This window comes from Chlamydotis macqueenii, chromosome 2, assembly GCF_036417535.1.
Source record: "Chlamydotis macqueenii isolate bChlMac1 chromosome 2, bChlMac1.mat, whole genome shotgun sequence".
Classification (NCBI taxonomy): Eukaryota; Metazoa; Chordata; class Aves; order Otidiformes; family Otididae; genus Chlamydotis; species Chlamydotis macqueenii.
Window position 1 is genome coordinate 65395288 of NC_141557.1, and position 21173 is coordinate 65416460.

The 21173-nt window shown below is 39.5% G+C and overlaps 1 long non-coding RNA gene across 2 annotated transcripts in view; it reads right to left on the reverse strand.

The window, feature by feature from the left end:
• Positions 1 to 21173, reverse strand: part of LOC147601677 (uncharacterized) — a 264462-nt gene that overhangs the window by 175968 nt on the left and 67321 nt on the right. For both annotated transcript variants that reach the window (XR_015257942.1, XR_015257941.1), the window contains exon 3: positions 2552 to 2631. This is a non-coding gene — a long non-coding RNA (uncharacterized LOC147601677). The remainder of the gene's footprint in view (positions 1 to 2551; positions 2632 to 21173) is intronic.

Consider the following 21173-nt stretch of genomic DNA (forward strand, 5'->3'; position numbering starts at 1 on the left):
AGCCACCAGAACAAATGCAGTGGACTCATCTTCAACCGAAAAAGCCTTAAATTATATGCTACATCCAACTTGCCTTGTCTCATAAGGATTCAGCTGAAGGCCTTGCACATCAAGGCAATCCTTTGTAAGAGCCGCCTTAACACTTTCTGCCCCAAATACAGGCGCAGAAAGGAAAATGAGGGCAGAAGGGATGGAAATCAGTGTACACAGTGTTAAGTTGGTTCTGTAATCAGGAGCAGATATTAAGTCCTAGATCTCCACTGTGTTTTGAAGAAAAACAAAAACAGATAGCAAAAATAAACCCAACTTTTACCCAGCTGCACACATTCTGTCTCCCAAATATTCTCTACCAACAAGAAGAATTAGTACAATTCAATTATTCTCCTTTAACTGGCTCTACAATTTTAGCTAAGAGTTGTTTTTTGTTTTGTTTGCTTTTACAGAATATTAAAAACCTTTACTCTTAAAAGTGTAGAATTCTGTATTCTGTACTTAGCACCTTCACAGTATCAAATTTTGCCTTTTTAGAGAAGCTCACCTTCAGCAAAGCCATAGCCTTTTCAGTTTGGCAATCCTACTACAATAGATAACATCATATATATTCCACAGTGCATTTTTGTGATGCCATCTAAATAAGGCAGATTTATGCAATATTCACACTTCCTTCCATAGCCTTGACACATTAGCTGGAATATGTGCAGTCAGGTCCTCAGTGCAGCAATTTTGCAGCAAAGGCACCATTGGGCACTTCCTTTTTTTACCCATCTAAAGTTTCTGAGAACCCGAGAGTAATGTTTTAAACGTAGAAAAGAAAAACAAGAAGCAAAAACATAGTTCAATTCTGATTAGTAGTCCTACATTTTAATATGTTGCTAGGAGGCTCAACCCATTGAGTGCATACCCCCAGGCTATTTTAAATTTATGATAGTTTCTTCCACACAATCTTCAATTCTTTCAGGAAAAAAAAAATGGCAAGGACTACTGACTCACAGCTCAGGAGACAGAGTATCTTCTCTGTTGCTTTCTGGAAGTCCAGGTGGTACAGAACATAAACATCACACAATACCTAAATTATTATTTAAAAATATGAGAAATTAGCTCAAAGAGAAAAGCAAGACAGGTCTGACCAGCTGCCTCAAATTTACACACTAGGAAAGGCACTAGCAGTGGGAGAGCCACAGAAGCCCTTCAGTTTCATTTCCCTTCAGGGAGATTGTAGTCCAGCTATTTTAAAAGGTGCCTTCTTTAGAGCTTAGCACCCAACATCCTTTCCCACCACCCCACTGGAGCAGGAAAGGCACTGTTCAAATCCTGACTCTCCCAGCATGTGATCCTAGTCCTCAAGTTAAATGAAGTTAGCAAGCAGAAGGTTCAAAACTAACCTCACAGAGCACTCCCTCCCCTCCTTCACACTGACATTCAGCTGCGGAGTTCTGAACAACTACATCTTCAGTTGGCACAGCCTCAAAGAACGCGTTAAGTTACTTAAATCACTCAAGAAATGCTGAAATTGTCCTTATATTCAGGGCTACAGTTGTAACTGCTAATTTGAAATAAAATTCAAAATATAAGTTCGGAAACTTTTATACAGTGGCAACTGTAAAGACTATAATAGCAGCAGCTCTTTGTTCCCATCATTCTAATCAATTACATAGGATAATTATGTATTACTAATAATCTTACTGTTTACCAACATCAGACAACTCTTGTACACAAGATGACTTAAGAAGAGAGTTTGTTGCTTTGTGCTAAGAGACAGACATGAACTGGTACGTGTTCTCTTTTTATTGTACTTCCATTACATTCAAATCTTTGACAGAAGTGGATTTATGTAGAAAAATGAATCTATGAAGTATCTACTTAACAAACTGAGACACACTGAGATGGAGTAGAAACCTGCACCAGACTAGTCATTACCACTACAGATCCAAGTACAAAATCTGAATGAACGAACTTGGATCGTAAGGGGCAGAAGACGAGAATTCACTGGAGAGCCAGCATTTCTCCAGTGGGATACGGCCGGAATTCACTACAAACACACAAAAAAGTGTTTTGTTTTCCTCTTCGTGGAGATATTTTTACCAAAGTATTAGCAGTCTAACTGGTAAGAAATTTAGTAAGGGGCAAACATCAAAAATTTTTTAGCAGGCCAAGTGTTATTTAGAGAAGTAAAGCGTTCTGGAATCAATGCTCCAATGTGGTATAACTTAAAGCAGACAGAACTAATTCCTGCAGGAGCAGCTTGGTTGATAGCGGAATTAGAAATGACAGATCATGTTTTGTAATAATCTTTTGATCATTAAAATCCAATTTAACATGCAACGTCATCTGTTGTCAGAGTTACCAAATCTAGGAGAAAAACCAAAAGCCTGCTCATAATGATTTACAGAGAGGCTCATGTAGACCTCCATGTAGACAAGAGATTTATATTTTCTATTCGGTGAGTTTTGATGCTGTAATGTTAAAGACTGCTACTACTGAAGCTTAAGCAAAACAACGTGAGGGAAGTTAATGAATAACCGTAGCAAATGGCATACATCTGATTTCTTACCTGAAGTGTGTTCATCAATCACTACTGCTGTCCCAGGATAATGCTTCAGCAACCACATCACAAAAAGATCCAGTGTACTCCTAAATATTTAAAAAGAAATAAAAGCATGTTATACAATACAAAAGTCACCAAATCCACAGCAAGTAGAACAATAATCCTTCAGAGTTCAGTCTTGCTGCACTTGCAAGAATATTTTGTTGAGGTGATTTTTTTTTTTAAATCTAATTTTTAATTTAGGCTTTTTCTCCATGCATTCAAAGTTGTGGCACATTCATCTGAGGCAGAACTAAAACCACAAGAAATGCAATTACTAATAAGACTAATTATAGATGAAAAATCAACATGATACATAAAAATAGAAGTATCAAGAGAAGCAGTCATCCCTAGTTGGTTTAATGATTTTGCAACTATGCTGTATCCACATATTCACTTGATATTAATTCACACTGTATACAGACAAGTTTTTTCAGTTCTCACAGGAAAAGAAATAGCTTTTCCAAATTATGTTTATATTTTACAGAAAGAATGACTTACACTAAATGTGAAACGTGTCTCTTCTTACAATTTTTCCTTTCTTTTAAATTTCAGTTGGATAGCTCTGTATTTCTTAAGCATCCAGGTATAAAGAATACTTTAAAATTCTGGACACAGCATTCTTCAGAGCTGCTTTTTAACTTTATAGCCAGAACATAAGTATGTTAAAAAGCTCTGCAGCTTACATTACTTGGCTTCATGAAGGGCAGATCATGCCTGACCAATTTGGTGGCCTTCTATGACAGGGTGACAGCATCAGTGGACAAGGGACGAGCAAATGATATCATCTACCTGGACTTGTGCAAAGCTTTTGACACTGTCCCACATGACATCCTTCTCTCTGAACTAGAGGCATGGGTTTGATGGACGGACCACTCAGTGGATAAGGAGTTGGCTGGATGGCCGAACTCAGAGAGTGGTGGTCAACAGCTCAATGTCCATGTGGAGACCGGTCACTAGCGGCGTCCCTCAGGGGTCTGTGCTGGGCCCGGCCCTGTTCAACATCTTTGTCGGCGACATGGACAGTGGGATAGAGTGCACCCTCAGCAAGTTCACCGACGACACCAAGTTGCGTGGTGCCGTCGACACGCTGGAAGGGAGGGATGCCATCCAGAGGGACCTTGACAGGCTGGAGAGGTGGACTCGTGCCAACCTCATGAAGTTCAACCAGGCCAAGTGCGAGGTCCTGCACCTGGGTCATGGCAATCCCAGGTGCAAATACAGGCTGGGCAGAGAATGGATCAAGAGCAGCCCTGAGGAGAAGGACTTGGGAGTGCTGGTGGATGAGAAGCTCAACATGAGCCAGCAATGTGCTCTTGTGGCCCAGAAAGCCAACCGCATCCTGGGCTGCATCCAGAGGAGTATGGCCAGCAGGTCGAGGGAGGTGATTCTCCCCCTCTACTCTGCCCTGGTGAGACCCCACCTGGAGTACTGTGTCCAGTTCTGGAGCCCCCAACACAAGAAGGACATGGACCAGATGGAGAAGGTCCAGAGGAGGCCCATGAAGATGATAAGAGGGCTGGAGCACCTTTCCTGTGAGGACAGGCTGAGGGAGTTGGGGCTGTTCAGCCTGCAGAAGAGGAGGCTCCGGGGAGACCTGATAGCGGTCTTCCAGTACCTCAAGGGGACCTACAAGAAAGATGGGGAGAAGCTGTTCAGTAGGGCCTGTTGTGATAGGACGAGGGGTAATAGTTTTAAAATAGAGGGAGGTAGATTTAGATTGGATATTGGGAAAAAAATTTTGACAATGAGGGTTGTAGAACACTGGAACAGGTTGCCCAGAGAGGTGGTAGGTGCCCCAATCCCTGGAAACGTTCAAGGCCAGGCTGGGTGAGGCTCTGAGCAACCTGATCTAGTCAGGGATGTCCCTGCTCCTTGCAGGGGGGTTGGACTAGATGACCTTTGAAGGTCCCTTCCAACTCTAACCATTCTATGATTACTAATACTATACCTCTGCAAAGTCTTCTCTTTCTAAATCAAATACTAAATTGCAGAAAACATGCACTGCTGTTTTTGCATTCATCTGCTTGATTAACAGAGTAACTATGCAGTAAGCTAGCTAGCAAATTAACCTTTCAGATTTCATGTACTGCAATTAACTGCCATGTCTGCAAGCATATCACCATAAACTTCATGGGCAAAAGATGCTTTTTAGGACACAGGAAAAGTACTTCATAACAGTACACCAACACCTCTGCTTTTATGAAGGATATCACATTTTATTGTGAATTACACCCATATCACACATTTTCTCCCTTATATACATTATAAAATTATCTTAATCAAATACAGAGTGCAAGGTGCAATCTCTCAGTAGGTCCCACCCAATTTCTTGCAATCTGGAATACATGAAAGAATATTCTGGTTTCTACTGCTTCAATACAGTTACTTCTTACAGACAGCTACGTAGCCTACTCCAGCAAATAAGGCTAGCAAAGGATCACTCAGGATATGACTAAAATTGTTTCACTATACTCACTTATGAGACAAATCTTACGAAGTCCACACGCAGATAGTCGTTTTGCCATCTACAGAATTTAAAATGCCTTATCTAATACTAGTATATGCACATAAATACTTTCATAAAAATTAGAAGTTACTCTAATTTATGCAAGAAAAAAACTGATTTGCAACCATTTTCTAATTTGCATCCTTTCATATCACCCATTTTACATAATTGTCTTAGAAGTCTACAGAATCTCACCACCCACTACACAGTAGAGGTTTCAGCGCAGCTCTGTTAAGAAATATCTTGGAAAATGGCATGATCAGGTGATATTTCATTACTGACTCCTCTCATATTTCCTCTGCTTACAAAGTAAATTAAAAAAAAAAAATCAAAGCACTAGCTCTCAGATAAAGCAAGCCTTTAAAAAGTTTCACTCCCTTCACTCTCACATTATAGTAGCAGCAATAGCCCATCTTGGCTAATGCTCACCTTCCATTACATCCACACAACCCGCCCAGCCTTCAGTGAAACAGCCCAGACATAACAGCAAGGAAGGTTACAGGGCAATGACTTGTTACCCAGATGTAGCTTACAGTACACAATGTGGTTGCGTACAATCTCTGGATGAGATATGAAACAGAAAAAAAACTCAGCTCACCTTTCCAAGCGGAGACTGACTCAAGAGCATTTTTCAGCTACAGGATATAGAATAGCTTAATTGCTAATGAAAATTAGCTTTATCCAGAATGGATCTTATAAACTTGGTGTGCATTCAAGCTATTAAGTGGCTTTTCCAAGGGGGGAAGGAATCCTAAATTGCAGTTCCCTGTCCATGTTTAAATCCTGTTAGTGTGAACTCATCAATGCAACAATGAAAGAACTAACATACAGAAATACAGAAGACCTGCAGTGGCTTTGGTCTAAAATTTTCACCTTACAACATTAAGTTTCTGGAAATCCAGTCAGATTAAAATGAAATGAGCCCACTCTGGAATATGATGCAAATTGTTTCCACAAAACGTGCTTTTAAAACTCAAGTCTCTTCCAACAGAGCCGCTGCAATTTCTGCAAGGTGACCTCTTTCACTAAGATCACTGAAGAAGGCAGGAAAAACGGACAACATCTCTACGGCACAGCCTGTTTACCTGAACATACAGCCACAAAAATCAAACCAAGGACAAAATGAAGTTGAAAAAAGAGCATGCTTGATTTATTTGACTACAATTAGTTCCTACCTTTAGAAGATATTTGCCACTTGTGGCTAATTAAAGCCACATTGGGTATTAAACAAGAGACCATTAGAAACATTTGGCTCAAAGAGGGCTGGAGCAAGGGTGTAGCTAAGAACAAAAGTTCACATGGAATTCTATGCGGACTGCAGCTCCTCAGCCATCCCTATGGACTGCTGGTGGTCCCTAGAGTTTCAGGAGGTGGTCCACAAAATAATGAGGGGAAAAAATTGAAGTCACATTCCTAAGTATGCAAGCAAGAAAACAGCAGAAGAGAAATAATAAGAGTGGGTCAACATTCAAAGTTCAGTATGATTCCCATCTGGTCACAAATGAAAACCATTGCTGAAACACAGCACAATGCTGTCCATAGATTTTTCTTTTCTCTGAAAAAAAAAAAGGTATTAGGTGGTCTTTTGATGAAACAAAGATTGAGGAATAATTTTACAAGTTATATTTCTTTGCAAATATATACTAGGCACATGAACACATCTCAAAGGACAAAATCTTTGAAGTAAAAATAAGGCACAGGAAAGCACATGACAGAACCCAAAATGCTTCCCAGATCTTGGTGCTAAGCATGTGCTCAAGCAGCACGTTGGACCACTATCAGAGCAACCTGTTCATGCACCAGCCTTCATGCCTTGGCCTCAACTCCAGGAGCTCCTGGCAGGCAACCCAGATGAGCGCTGTGGCATTCTCTATGGCCAGGAGTTCAAGAGGGTCACCTGCCTACCTCTACCAGGATTCACTGACAACTCCCCAAAGCCCAAATGAAGGAAAAGACAAAGCTGATATTGAGCTTTAGCCTTTAAAATTAGATTATTTTTGTCTGTTTGATTTCTTAAATCAAGCAGGGCAGCCACATTAGTCAATTTTAATTACTTGTTTTCCTTCCCAAGGAAATGGATACACGTATTGTTTTGACTACTCAGATAACAGTGTTGCCTAAGGCCAGCAGTCCTAAAATGCTGGGGAAAGAGTCAAGATCACTAAGATCAAACTCCTTCTGTCCTCTCCTATCTCCATGTGAGACAGGAGAGCCTTTAAGGATGAGACTCTTGCCCTGAGCAATGGCTCAGCCCTTCACACCGCTTCCTTGAGTGGAAAGAGGCCATACCCCAGCCATCAACAGCCAGAAATCCTACTGAGTGAGAAAGCCCCCTGCCAGCAGCCCCTCTGCCCTCACCCACTCCTGGGCAGAGGTGCAGCTTGGAGAAGAGACAATGAGGACTACGCATGCAGCTGAAGAGTCGCTCTGGAAACCCTCCCTTTCTGCCAGGAATCATTATAAGCAGTTTGTGCTAGTTGTGGAAAACGTACACGCTCTTCTGGAGCAATGAGATGCATCCTCTGGGCTGTCAGGCTCCGTCCTAGCATAACTGTCTACACAACGTCCCTTCTTCCTTTGCACGAAGCAAAGTTTGGGGGCAGCAGACTGCATGAAATGCATCAGAAAACATTGTTTCCTTCATAAACATCATCACTGCCTCCTAAAAGAACTAGACTAGGAACCACTTCTCTAGAAGAAGATCATTTTGAGGACAGAGTGTAAAGTACTCCATAACTAGCTCAATCCCATCCTTTGTTACTGTTCCAAAAGTACAATAACAGCAGGAAGGGGGGGGGGGTCAGGGTGGAATAATCATTTGTTAACTATTTTAATAGTAAAGCTGTATTGTTTTTCCCTATGGATTCCCATCATTATTGTGGTGAAATTAAGCATTTTTCCTCCAAGTGAACTCTTATTAATCCTTTTATTTAGGTTCAGAGCTACAGCATATGACCCTGCAACAACATTCATCTACAGTCACAGCTGGAGCTGCAGGCTCACTGGACTGAAGGAATTAATTTCCTTGCAAGGCAGAAGCAACTGAAAGGCCAAAAGCTTATCTATAAGAAAATCTGAATTTCACTAACTTGTACAAAGAACAGGACGAAACAAAAACATACAATCATACACTTCATCAAAAAACAGATGTGGAAAACCCAACACATTAGAGAAATTAACTTTAGAGGGGAAAAAAAAATAAATTCTAAAGGTCTGTCACACCACAAAACAAGCTTTAGTTCTTGAAAAATATTAATTTTAAAAGCAGATTAAATTCAACTTCAAAAGAACTACAATCAGGAGAGCACCCAGACCTAACAGTGTTCAACTCCAGCCACCCAGCCTTTCTATTATCTCATACCTTTGACCCTCACTTGCCAGATTTATCTCAAGCCAGCTACAACAGTTCCAAGTGAAAAGCCTGTTCTTGCTTCAGCTTATTTGTCAACTTCTCAGTCCATTTTCTCCCATGTAAGTAAATAAGAATAAGAACTAAAATGTGAGGAATGCTGGAAATTCAGATTGTCTGGGCATAATGCAACAGTCTGCCAAAAAAAAAAAAAAAACAACAACAACAAAAAAAAACACCACAAAAAAAAAAAAAACACCACCACAATACAAAGCAGAACTGTGGCCATCAGGTAAGTGAGTGTAGAAGGATATTGAAACAACTCATGAGCTGGCAGAACTTAAAGCGTAAGTGACAACCTGCACTTGGAAGCTAAAATCTGAATCTTCCACTTTTTATGGTTTTCAAGAAAACACTTCAAAAGCCTTTTTTCCTAATAGTTCAATAGATTATTTTTCTTAATATTAAAAAAGAAAATTCCTAAGGTAGTGTTCAGATTCAACACAACAAGCTTTCGATAAGTACTCACTCACTAGATGCATCACATTTGTTTTCCGCAGAATGCATTTAGAGACTTACATTAACTCGATCATGCATGTGTACATTCATCGCCTTTCTAGTAATGTTAAAGTTTGACCCATTAAACTGATCAGAAACATTTGCACATCCACAAACATTCACAGCAATTTATTTTGAGCATATTGCACTGAAATGTTTACTTGTGTTTTCTAAAGGCTGAGCATCCCTGACACTTTTGAGACCTCAATATCTTGAATTTTTCGAATCATTGCTTTCCTAATCAAGGAATAAAGAGACATAAAAGCTTCATTTAATGAAAAAAATTTAGAGGCAGATTTTTTTTTGCAAAGAGAATCTAAGCACAGAAAAGTGAGAGTACTTTTAATTCTTGTCCACATTTTAACTTAAGCATTTAACTTGCTTACATTTCTGAAAGATATTTGCAGCACATTCTACATGAATAAATATTACAGTCACACTGGAACTCTTACAAACCTCTGACACAGCATGAGCAGCTCTTTACTAGAATTGTTAAATAAGTAGCAACTGTCAAAAAAAACCGAACCAAACACAAAGCCAAATAAATTTCATTTAACCTCATTTAGATCTAGCATTTTTATCCATCTGAAGTGAAAATATATTCAATTAAATCATACCAGTGATGGAGCATTATCCCTTTGCCATTTCACTAACCATTTATTTTATCCTACTAGTCCCTTTAGCATAGCTGCTGCCCTTAACACTGTGTTCCCAAAGAGACCCAACTTAGAAGATGATTCAGGTCCAACTTCACTGATTAAAATTACTCTATCACACTGTCATGGGGCACCCACTAAGGAATACATATGCAGGAAAGAGCAAGCGCTGTTCAGCCTTTGGAGGTTTCCCTGTTGCTATTTTCTTGGATGAGTAGGACAAGATTCCAGTAGGAAAGGCCAAAGGGAGCACAGAGCCTCTCACAGTAGAGCTAGAGAGGGGGCTAGAGCTGCTGAAGCACACAGATCCTTCCTCCCATTATATAGTTAGGTTACTTTTAAGCACAACTTGCTAAACATCTATTCCTTAAAAGATATGTATCAATATAAATTCATACTAAACTAACATTGCTATGCATATTGCTATCATCATCTGATAAAGAATGGTGAAGTAACGGCGTTCTGATGTTTTTCCTCATCTAGTTTTTCTTAATAGTGCTAATTCCCCAAAATGAACAAATTCCCTGAGCAGGACCTACCAGGTAACACAGGTTAGAGTGGTCTTTGAAGATGAGCTATACCAGCAGAGCTCACAGGTTAATCAGGGTGGGAGCAATGAAATCAGAACTTCACGCAGAAGTATTAAGGATCCCCAGCAGTAACCTGGCTGACCTAGTTGCTTTACATTGACAAAGCCAGAAAATTCAATCCACATTTCCTTCCAAAGTACCAAAATAACAATCTTCAAATTAAAAGCTGACTTATTTCACTTACCAAAGTCATCATATGAGCTATAATGCCACCACCTCCCCCTCCTTTTTAATTTTGTTCTTTTCATTATCATTATCCCAGGTGGCTTTCAGGAAGTCCCTGCAAACTAGTCACTATTATGAAGATGGCCTATTTTAATCACAGTCCCTTGACAAGAACAGCTAATTATCTAACATTTCTGTCTGAACTACCAGATGGCTTTAGTTCTATACTTAACTTGCTTTTAGTTTTCAGTAAGTAGTGACATTTGCATGTTAGATGATGTCTGGGATGACACAGAACAGAAATAATGCCAGTACCAACACCAGTACCTCAGATACAGGCAGAATAGAAATATAGGCATCTAGTGCATTCTTCCACTAAAATAATGAAGTCACTTAAGATGGCAGGCATCTTTCACATTTTCTTTTCTTACTGGATTCCCCAAAGGCATGCCAGTTTTCTCTTTTGCTGACAGGCCACCACCTTCACACCGCTTTCTTCTCTGAAACAGCAGACCTCCTAGTGCTTGGGAGGCAGAGAGCTGAAATTTGAGGGAGGGTTTTGGTGTTGTTTTTTTTTTTTTTTTTCTTCAAACAACATTAACATCTATTTCAAGAAAAGCAAGAGGGAGCTTCCCTGTCTTGTTCCAGCCAACCTCTTTTAGACCCGAGACCCCAGTTTTGGGTGCAGCTAGCCATCCCAGACAGCAGGAAGCATGCCTGCACTGTGAGCCATGGCCCTGCGCAGCTCGGTGCTGAGCGCTCGGAAAAACATCTGAGCATGGTGTCTCCTGGGACTACACAAATGCTCAAGCTTGGGGAGACCACACTGCAAGACTGTTATCATTGATGGTGCAATTAGCAAGTACAGCTAGTGCACGCTTGCTGGGACATGCACCAAAGCAGTCAGATTTCAGCTAGTTCCAGAAACAGGAGTTTAGATGGGGTTTGGGAGTATCCAGTTCCACGTGGCATGGTGCACTGCAAAGACATAAACGAGCAAGGGAATCTGGCCTGAGTGTATTGAGGCAGCATTTACCCTGATGTATACTAGGAAAATACAACTGACAAAAGACAGTGGAGATGAAACAAAAACAAGTGAAGGCCAAAGATCACCCAAGTGAAGGAGTTTTGTGCACAAACATAGGACATTGCATTTAAGGCAGGCAAAAAAACAATGGTTATTAACCATAGCAAACATATCCCTTACGAGTCACTCAGAAAAAATGCGTGCATTTTCCTCTTATATCCTTCTCACTATACTTAAAATTCCAGAGTTTGTTATATATACATATTCTACATGGCCAAAAACATTTTTTTTCAAAACATAACAGCAATGCAAACTGACTTGTTTTTGGGTTTTTTTTTTTCCCCCTATGGGTTACAATTCCTGTGAATAACTGTAGCCATTCCATGATGTTGCAACATTCACTACAAAATAATGGAAGAATCCAGATTTATGAAAATTCCTATGTCCATGACAACACAGGAGTTATAACTTCATTTCTGCTTTCTGTTTTTAAAAAGGAGTATATTGTCTTGATACAGAAGCAAATGGAAAAGTACACAATAGATAGGGAAGAAGACATTCTATTCAACCTCCTAAAAGGGTACTGAAAGAAAAGGCAAATAAGATGCCAAAAAATAATTATTTTTAGTCTGTGTGTCTTTAGACAGTCACTCACTCTTAACTACCTTCTAGAGAAGGCTTAGGATGTATTTCTAGAACACAGAAAGAAAATATCTTCATAATTAGAAATACATTTTCAGTCATATTAACACTAACAATATATATACTTAATTAAATTATACTGGTAGTAAATTCAGAATGGAGAATTGTTGCCTTTTTTAAAAGACAGTATTCTAATCCCCGATAAAATCAGTTACTTCAGTGAAGAACGAGAAACAACAACATTATCATATTACCATAGTTTATACTATAGCAAGCATCAGATAAGAGCCCCTTGGTACCATCACAGCAGCATAAGCATAAACAATAATCAGAGCTTTCTCGCTTTTACAGCGGTGACTCTCAGCCAGGGCAGCAGGAAAGAAAGGCTGAACACCTGACACTCCAGAGAGAAAACTGATTTTTGTTGGTATAATGGCCATCACAACTTCAATTCGTAAGGCTTCTCATCCCTGAATATATTGTGGCAAGGATGGTAGTTGAATTAATGGAACACCTTTAGACTGACAAACTTTGGTATTGGTCTGGTTTCCAAAACTGCTTTGATCTGCTCATCCCTTAGTGGAAATTACACCAGGTTTCATTTTCTGCTACTATAGTCCAACTGAAATCAGTTTTTGGAACAAGTACTCCAACAGAAACCCAAACCAAACAAAAGAATCCCACAACCACCCCCCCTTACAATACTTCCCTGAAGGTATTTATGTAGGATTTAGACAAGCAGACCTTCCCAAATTCAACTGTAATTTACATCCATAGAATCCATAACATCAAGCTTTCAACAAAGACTGTACTATCTATTTTTAGTAATCTACAGAATTTTTCGAGCTGACTTAAGAGTCAGTGCTGAGCATAAGAGGTCTTGGGAAGCTGACTTGAGCAGGACTTGTAACGACAATCTCTGGTTATATTTCACAGAGCCCTAAATCCTCCTAAAATGGAGAACAAGGGTAACTAATGCCAAGAAAACTAAGTTTGCCTGATTTTTCCCATCTAGTACTGTTTAATGTTCAGTTAGTCAGCATGAGTTCTGACCAGTTTGTAACACTGCAGTCTCTGCTGCTACTCCTCAGTTTCATTAAATCAGTGGGTGAGTGTACAAGTTACGATTGAAAATGAAGTTTCCTGGATTGGTCAGCTTCTTTCACATAGCCTTGGGCAAGCCAGCTTTAGGCTACATTCCATTACTGAGCTCAACTGCGCATCACCTCCTTACCTAGAGGAGATCCTAGCTACATCCCAATACCAGGACAGGACAAGATCTCAATCTTTTCCATACATCCTGGTTTCCACAGACCCAGATGGAGCTCAAAACACCCCTAGTAGGGTTAGGGCACTGAGGTGCTCTGCAGCATGCCCCTGACGGCAAACTGAGACACTGCTTGGATGTCCTGCAACTTCAGTTCCCTACTTAAACAAAAAGCTTCTTCACCACAAAAGTCATGTGAAGTTTGACTGATTAATGAACATGAAGAAGACAAGCAATAATGCCTATGTAGGTAAATACTGACAAAGGGTAATGATTTCAAAGAAGTGACTCAAGTACACTGAGTTGTCCTGAGTCATTCCTCTGTGGGATTTCTGCTCCATGGTGACTCTGAAAGAAAGTCTTGACTATCCCATAGCTTCTTCTCATGCATATATATGCTGCCTGTGTCCATTCTACAATCTGAATTACTTCTGGTTTGCAACTTCATTAACTGGAAGCCTCCTAAAAGAAAACTGGGGAGGGGGCGAGGGCGCACATCAATCTTAAAAAAAAAAAAAAAATTAAGGAAGCACACAGGTAAGCACATACTTTTTCTTGACTGAGAAAAAAGTAACAGATAATACCACTAAAAGCATTTATAAGCTACTGCATATTCATTTAAACATTTCCTTCCTTTCTTCGTGAAGGGAGTACATGGAATGGGACAAGCAATAATTTCTTCCTTTTATTTTCATCCATCCTTAGTACGTATCAGTGCACAGTTCTTTAGGTGCCAATAGTTTGACATGGTATATAAAGACCTGTGTTCCTGCAGACATCCATAATATCATGTTAGAATTCTGATTTACAGACATATCTTAACTTCATCTAATAAAATTACTAACATGGTGATATACAACAAAATCACAAGCCCTCCAGACACAGACCAGCCTGGGCAAGCCACATGAGTGAGTTATCTCTAGTACTGGGAGGAACTGATGAAGTAATTCCTTCAATAACTTACCAAAAAAAAAAAAAAAAAAAAAAAAAGCTTTAAATCCTAACTCACACTATCCCACACAGCAGCAGGAGGGTCTTACTAATTGGAAGCTGCAGAACATATGAACCGGAACCCATCCAGCACCTCAAACTATACACATTAAGTTGCTGTTAAGTTGCTGAGCTTAAGCAAAATTTACAATTTGCCCTATGAATGTATCACTGTATTTTACATTACCAAAGTGTACATGTAAAGAAAAAAAAAAGGAAGCTTTACTGATGGCAACTAATATCAACAAAGACATATAGTGCAAAGAAATCCATGACTACACTGCCTTTCCATTGAAGCAAGGACGGTGACTCTAACATCCCTTTTTTATATAAAACAGATTCAGAATTTTTTTTTTCCTGCCTTCCCACTTCCTGACTGCATCCTTGTGCAAGGAAGCCTGCGAGCCTTTGAAGCCTCCACCCAAAACAAACATTAATCTTTCTAACTCTTGCAATCTTCTGCTTTTGGCCACCCAGTGAGAATCTAACACGATCCCTTGTTTGAAGGTCACTACAGAATAATACTAGCAGGGGAAAAGAAAAAGAAGATGAGGTCCAAATATAATCATTACATAATATTTTTCTAATTAAATATAAAGCTGTTTTAATCTAAACGATATGTTAAAATCTTTATTAATCAACTTTAAAGAATGGGTAATATTCATCAATTTAGCAGAGTGAAACCAAAACAAGGAGAAAATCTTTTTGGATGTTTAGACAAGAATTCTAAAAGTGACACACCTCTCAGATAAATGGGTGGTACTATCCTAATTTTGACACTTCTCCTAAAAAGGCATTCCCTGGAGACATACCAACCTGTGACTAACATGGCTATTTCTAAAAACAATCAAGTCCTATTACCCACAGCATGCCGTATACTGGGCCAGGGTGTTGAAACCCCAGAGAAGCAGGACCAAGCACTGAGGGGCAGCTGCCTAAAGCTTTTGGAATCCCAGAAACATGTTTTGGGAAGCTGCTTTCATCACAAACACCATTTCTGGTGCAAGTGGAACAGTGTATCAAGTGCCATTGTACAGGTGATATTCTGTGCCAGAAGGATGTTTCCATCCTGTAATAAAGTATGGCTCCCCACAACTTTAAACGTCTTCACTCTAAATCAAGAATGGATTTAGCAGTACAGTTAAAAAGACATTAGGTGCCCCCTTATCATGATCCAATACTGTGATGAGCTCCTATTTATCTCACATGGCTGTGATATACAACTTCAGTTTAAACTTTGAAAGAAAACCTGGATGTAATTCCAGTTTAATTTCTTTTTACTTTATAAAGTTATGCAAACTTAGGAAATTCTTCAAACAAAAACTACACTTTTATGATTTTTCTTATTAAAAATGACCCATAACTTTCAGGTATTTCAAACTCTCACATGTAATTGTCTTATAGTCATTTATCAATATTTATATTTATCATCCCACATGCATATTTCAAAATCATTTTTAAAAGAACACTCAGAAATACACTACTATGATACATACTATCATAACAACAGCAGCTTAATGTTAATTACAATCATTAATTGCAAACAGAGATACTGAAATAATGCTCATGCTGAAGCATTCTCATAAAAGAAACAGGAAGGAACATGGATCAAGACATATGGATACATATCAATCTTATATTGGCAGTTTTGTCTTTTCTTTAGATCCATATGAAAGTTGCAAGGCATGTTTCTGACATTACGCTCAAAAAAAAGATTACAGCAGAAAAATAAATTGATACATGGAACTCTATGGTCCACCTATAGTGCTCCTCTCCAGCTCACAAACTGCTGATATAATAAAGGAAAGATGAGGAAAAAATTGCACTGTATAAGTCATCTAAAACTTCTCAGAAAATTAAAGGACATGTCCTGAGAGGAAACACCCTAGATCGAGGCCTTTTAAAAACATTCTCCCTTTCTTACACCTTCTGATTTGATAGCATCTCTTCATGATATGAAATCCTTTGATCTTCATTTATTTACTGTAGCACCTGCATCCTAGTGCTGGGGGTTTGTTTGTGGTTTTAGAGAAACATACGACAGACAGACACACTAATCCTGTCCTCCAAAGGTCACAAGCAGAGCACTACTGTTCAGAAAGCTCAGTTCCCTGCTCTGTTTTGCTCAAACATTGCTTCTAGATCTTCACCTACACAAGCAGAGTCTGTTTAAAAGCAGCAAAGGTCTGCTATGAAAGCAGATCTGCGTCTCGTGTCAGAAGGTATAGTGGCAGCATATAGCCCAAAAGAATTGCAGAAGTGTCTATATAGTCTTTCAAAGTACAGAAAACCAAGGCTTTTGAACATAGGAGGAAGGTACAAGGCAAACCAGTACAACAACTACCATCACTCAGTGCTACACATCACTTGATAGAACTTATTCACACATTTAACAATGATATTCAAAGAATTACTAGAAAAAATAAATAAGGCTTGGAGACATTTTAAGCATAAACATATCTTGAACTATACTTCATGACACTCAGGGTTTTTTGGAACATGAATTAATATATTTTCGTAAACACAGACCATTGTAACATACAGGAAGTACCTCACTGTGCGAGCAGACATGGTAGTAGGAACACACTACTGTCATCTTTTTCCCCTGCACTCCCACCACCATTCTCGTGGAACCAGGCATTGCTCTCGCTTTAAGGCAGTGCTTCTCACAGTTCCCTAGTGAGCATATGGAAGGAGGAAAGCTTTCCTACAGGAAACATCTTGAATACATGTTAACTGCTGAGAATTTAAGAAATATACCCAACAGAATTACCAGTTTTATTAAAACCAGAAAACGTAGAATATGCACACAGCAAGAAGGGGCTAAACTCGTCCATTTCGCACAAAATCTCCTGTTCAAAAAAAAAAATTCTGTACAAAGAACGGCAGATTCAGCCTGATCCACTTTGCTACTGCCTCATCTTCCCTCTGTCGTGCACAGTTTAAGTGAAAATAATCCCTATTCACTCACTACGTACTCTCTGTAAAGCAATACATCAACTGAACAACACACCATCTCACTGAAGATATTTAATAGTCATCTTTAAAACTGAATCTTTTTTTCTGCTACTGACTTACATGGTGCTAGATACCAGTTGCATGGAGTAGGGAAAATTACCATACATATACCATGAATAAGAAAGTCCTTTTATGAGGTTTTGGCTATTCAAAGGCATTCCTTCCCTTACCAGTAAATGGAATGTAAAAGTAATCCTCCTCCCTTGAAAATTTTCTTTTATTGGGATATTTGTTTCAAATTCTTCTAACGTAACTAAATCAACCAAGAAATCAAAAATAACTAAACTACCATTTACAAATGCAATCTGGCCATGGTCAAACATTTGGTATTTTTATTAGCAGAAGATCAAAAGGACTTTCAGAGTAAAGCACTTTTTGAAAGGCCCTTGGTGCAAGCTCGATTTATTAAAACTCATCACTGACAACATGAATATATTCCTTTCTGTGAGATCCAGTTCTGCATTCCCCATAGAAAGTCCATCAACCTTTTAAATAAGCAATCCATATAGGCTTGCTTCCAGCTGCTTGTAAGTAGATGAGACTGAAAATACTTCAAACCTGGAGGCTGGAACCAGCTGCTGTCTTTAAAAAAAACATTTGTTTCTTCCCAACATCCTTGTCGATACGATAAAAATAAATATTCTCACAATTTTAAAAAGTCTTTTCCTTTCCCGAGTCACAGAAAAAGAATTAACCTTTTATTTGCAGGAAAGCATTCGCCACTCTTAGAGACTAGGATAGTAATATGAAAAATTTGTAAGACACCAAACAACATCAATATGGATTAAATGTGCAGCTCAAAAAAAAAAAAAAAAAAGTGGTATATCTTTGGTATTTCCAAAAACCTCCTTGAAATAGGAGTTGGCCAGAACTTGTCTTCTAGGGTACTTAACACTGTGATATTGAAAGATAAGATTCACAAAATAACAAACATCTTGAAGGCAAATTCATCCGTCTTCTGTATCCCCATGTAGGATTTAAAAAGAGACCATATGGAACATTCCATGTATTTTGACCACCAGAAATGTTCATTTCTACATCAGAAGTCACCTAGCTATCAATACCAGGTGGGTTGGAGTAAGTATTTATCCAACACCAAAGCACATAAATCATCATTTATCAGAAGAAAAAAAGCACAGGAAAAGAATCATAGAATCATAGAATGGTTAGGGTTGGAAGGGACCTTCAAAGGTCATCTAGCCCAACACCCCTGCAAGGAGCAGGGACATCCCCCACTAGATCAGGTTGCTCAGAGCCTCATCCAGCCTGGCCTTCAACGCTTCCAGAGATGGGGCCTCCACCACCTTTCTGGGCAACCTGTTCCAGTGTTCTATAACTCGCATCGTAAAAAATTTTTTCCTAATTTCCAATCTAAATCTACCCCCCTCTATTTTAAAACCATTACCTCTCGTCCTATTGCAACAGGCCCTACTGAACAGCCTATCCCCATCTTTCTTGTAGGCCCCCTTGAGGTACTGGAAGACCGCTATCAGGTCTCCCCGGAGCCTCCTCTTCTCCAGGCTGAACAGCCCCAACTCTCTCAGCCTGTCCTCATAAGAGAGGTGCTCCAGCCCTTTTATCATCTTCGTGGCCCTCCTCTGGACCTTCTCCAACTGGTCCATGTCCTTCAGCAGCAATGACTCCTCCTGAAAGAGCTACTAGGGACCACAGCCTTGATGCCCACTCACAAATAAGTACTAGGACAGTAGTAGAGAGCACTTGCTTACTTGGAAGAAGAAAAAAAAAAAAAAAGCAGCAATCATTCAGTGTGTGTTTAGCTGCTTTTTGCATGATTTGATCTCTGGCAAGAAGCCTAACAGCAGCTGCCACAGTGTGTCAGCTCCCCACAGACCTGAAGTGATCTATGAGATCGTGGTTTGGGAATCTTCAGACCAGGTCATTAGGAAAAGTCATTAATAACGGAGTTACAAATCCCAGTCAGCAAAGGCAGAAAGCTTTAAGCAAAAACATCCTTTCTAATTAAAGCAATGTTTGCACTCGAACTAAACACTGACATTTAGTAAGTCTCACACAAGAGGGTCTTAAAGAAAAACACGCGCTAAATATTTATTTTAAATACAGCGTGACTCAGTTTTGGGTAGGTCTCATGGCCTCTGACTGCAATTCTGTGCTGGCAGGCAGGCCGGGGATCAGCGATGAGAACGGTTGGGCTTGGCGGACGCTCCCAGCGCGGAGGCTGTCCCAGCGCCTTCTCCTTCCCACACCAACCCCCTCGGCCTGTGAGAACAGTCTGGGCTGGCCTGGCTTTACCATACCTCATGCTCAAATCAGCATGAAATCATTGCCAAAAAGGCTGCTCGGTACCGGGGGGGAGGCACGCCGCCTGTTCCATCCCCCAGGCAAACTCCCCTGCCCTCTCCATATTCTTCACAGCAGAGCGACGTGCCACAAGTATAAAGCCTTCTAGATTAATAATGAGAACAGGGCAACGATCTCTCTGGACTGAATCCATTTTATGTGAACTATGAGAACTTGGATTTCTTTTAGGAATGAAAAGAAATTAAATGCAAGGAGTAAGAGGAGGTTTTCCACACAGGCATTTACATCTCCCAGGAAAGAAAGGAGAGAAAACCCACACAAAGACTTTTCTGATGCATGTTTGGGCCAAATTTCTAAACTCTCTCCAACATTTTGCATTTTCAGCTTTGTGCACTTAATACTATTGCTCTTACTGATTTTCACATATTGCTTTTATAGTGCTCTTTGCTTAGATAAATCTACATACTTGGCACAGAACAAACATCTTAACTAAGGAAATGTCCACTCAGGTTTGAATACATAAAGAGTGACAAGAAAACGGACACTGCAGAAGAGTTGTCACAGTTCATGGTCACAGTTTTATTAACAAGCCACTATGCCCCAGATGCAAGCCACATGCATCCTATTTCCAGTGGTATCAGTATATCAATCTTAGCCCTAAAATTATTGGGTTAAAAGAAATATGGAATATTGGCTTTCCTGAAAAACAATGCATTTATTTAAGGCATGTCCTTTGTCCACATAAGAGGGAGGTACTCACTGAGAAAGCACAAAAATTATTCCATAGCACATCTCTCTTGTCCGATACCATTCCTCTCCTCTTTTCTCTCTGACTCTTCAGCCTAAGAATTGGCAACAGTATTCCCTAGTATTCCTCAGGCAGGCTACCAACTTTTAATGCAAAAGCCTGATGGAAACTGCTTTGGAGATCCCTACAATCCACTGTGCCGTGTATGAGGCACACAGAGGTCTAGGCTAACTTGCAGTCTTTTTTAATACTGAGTGACTTCAGCCCTGCTGCAACTAGTAAGGTGAGTGGATACATGCAAGTCGGAAGCGCAAAGAACTTCATTGATGTATAGATGTATGATGTATAATTACATCTATATTACACAAATTTTATCTTTTTCCCTTTCTAACAGTACAATATTTTGCTTCTTTCACCTTGCTTGATAAACATTGCCCAAAAAATGTCCAAGAGCTTTTTTCCCCCCTATTATTGATAAGATTATTTCCATAAACATCAAGAAAAGGCATGAGATGAATCTATTCTAGCCATTGCCCTCGTCAGAAGCAAAGACTGGATAATGAGCTGACTGTCAAAAATTAGTGTACGTGTCACAATTTAGTGAGAAAAACCAAATAGATAAAGTAAATGCAATGGGGACTTTAGGATCTCAGAACAGGAAATTTTGTGAAAGCAAGGAAATTAATGAGGTTGTGCTCAAACACTTTAGCTCAAACACAGAAGTATCTAATTTGAAAAATATAAATGTTATTCACACAGCCATTCCAAGTAGGAGGTAAAAATGCTAAGG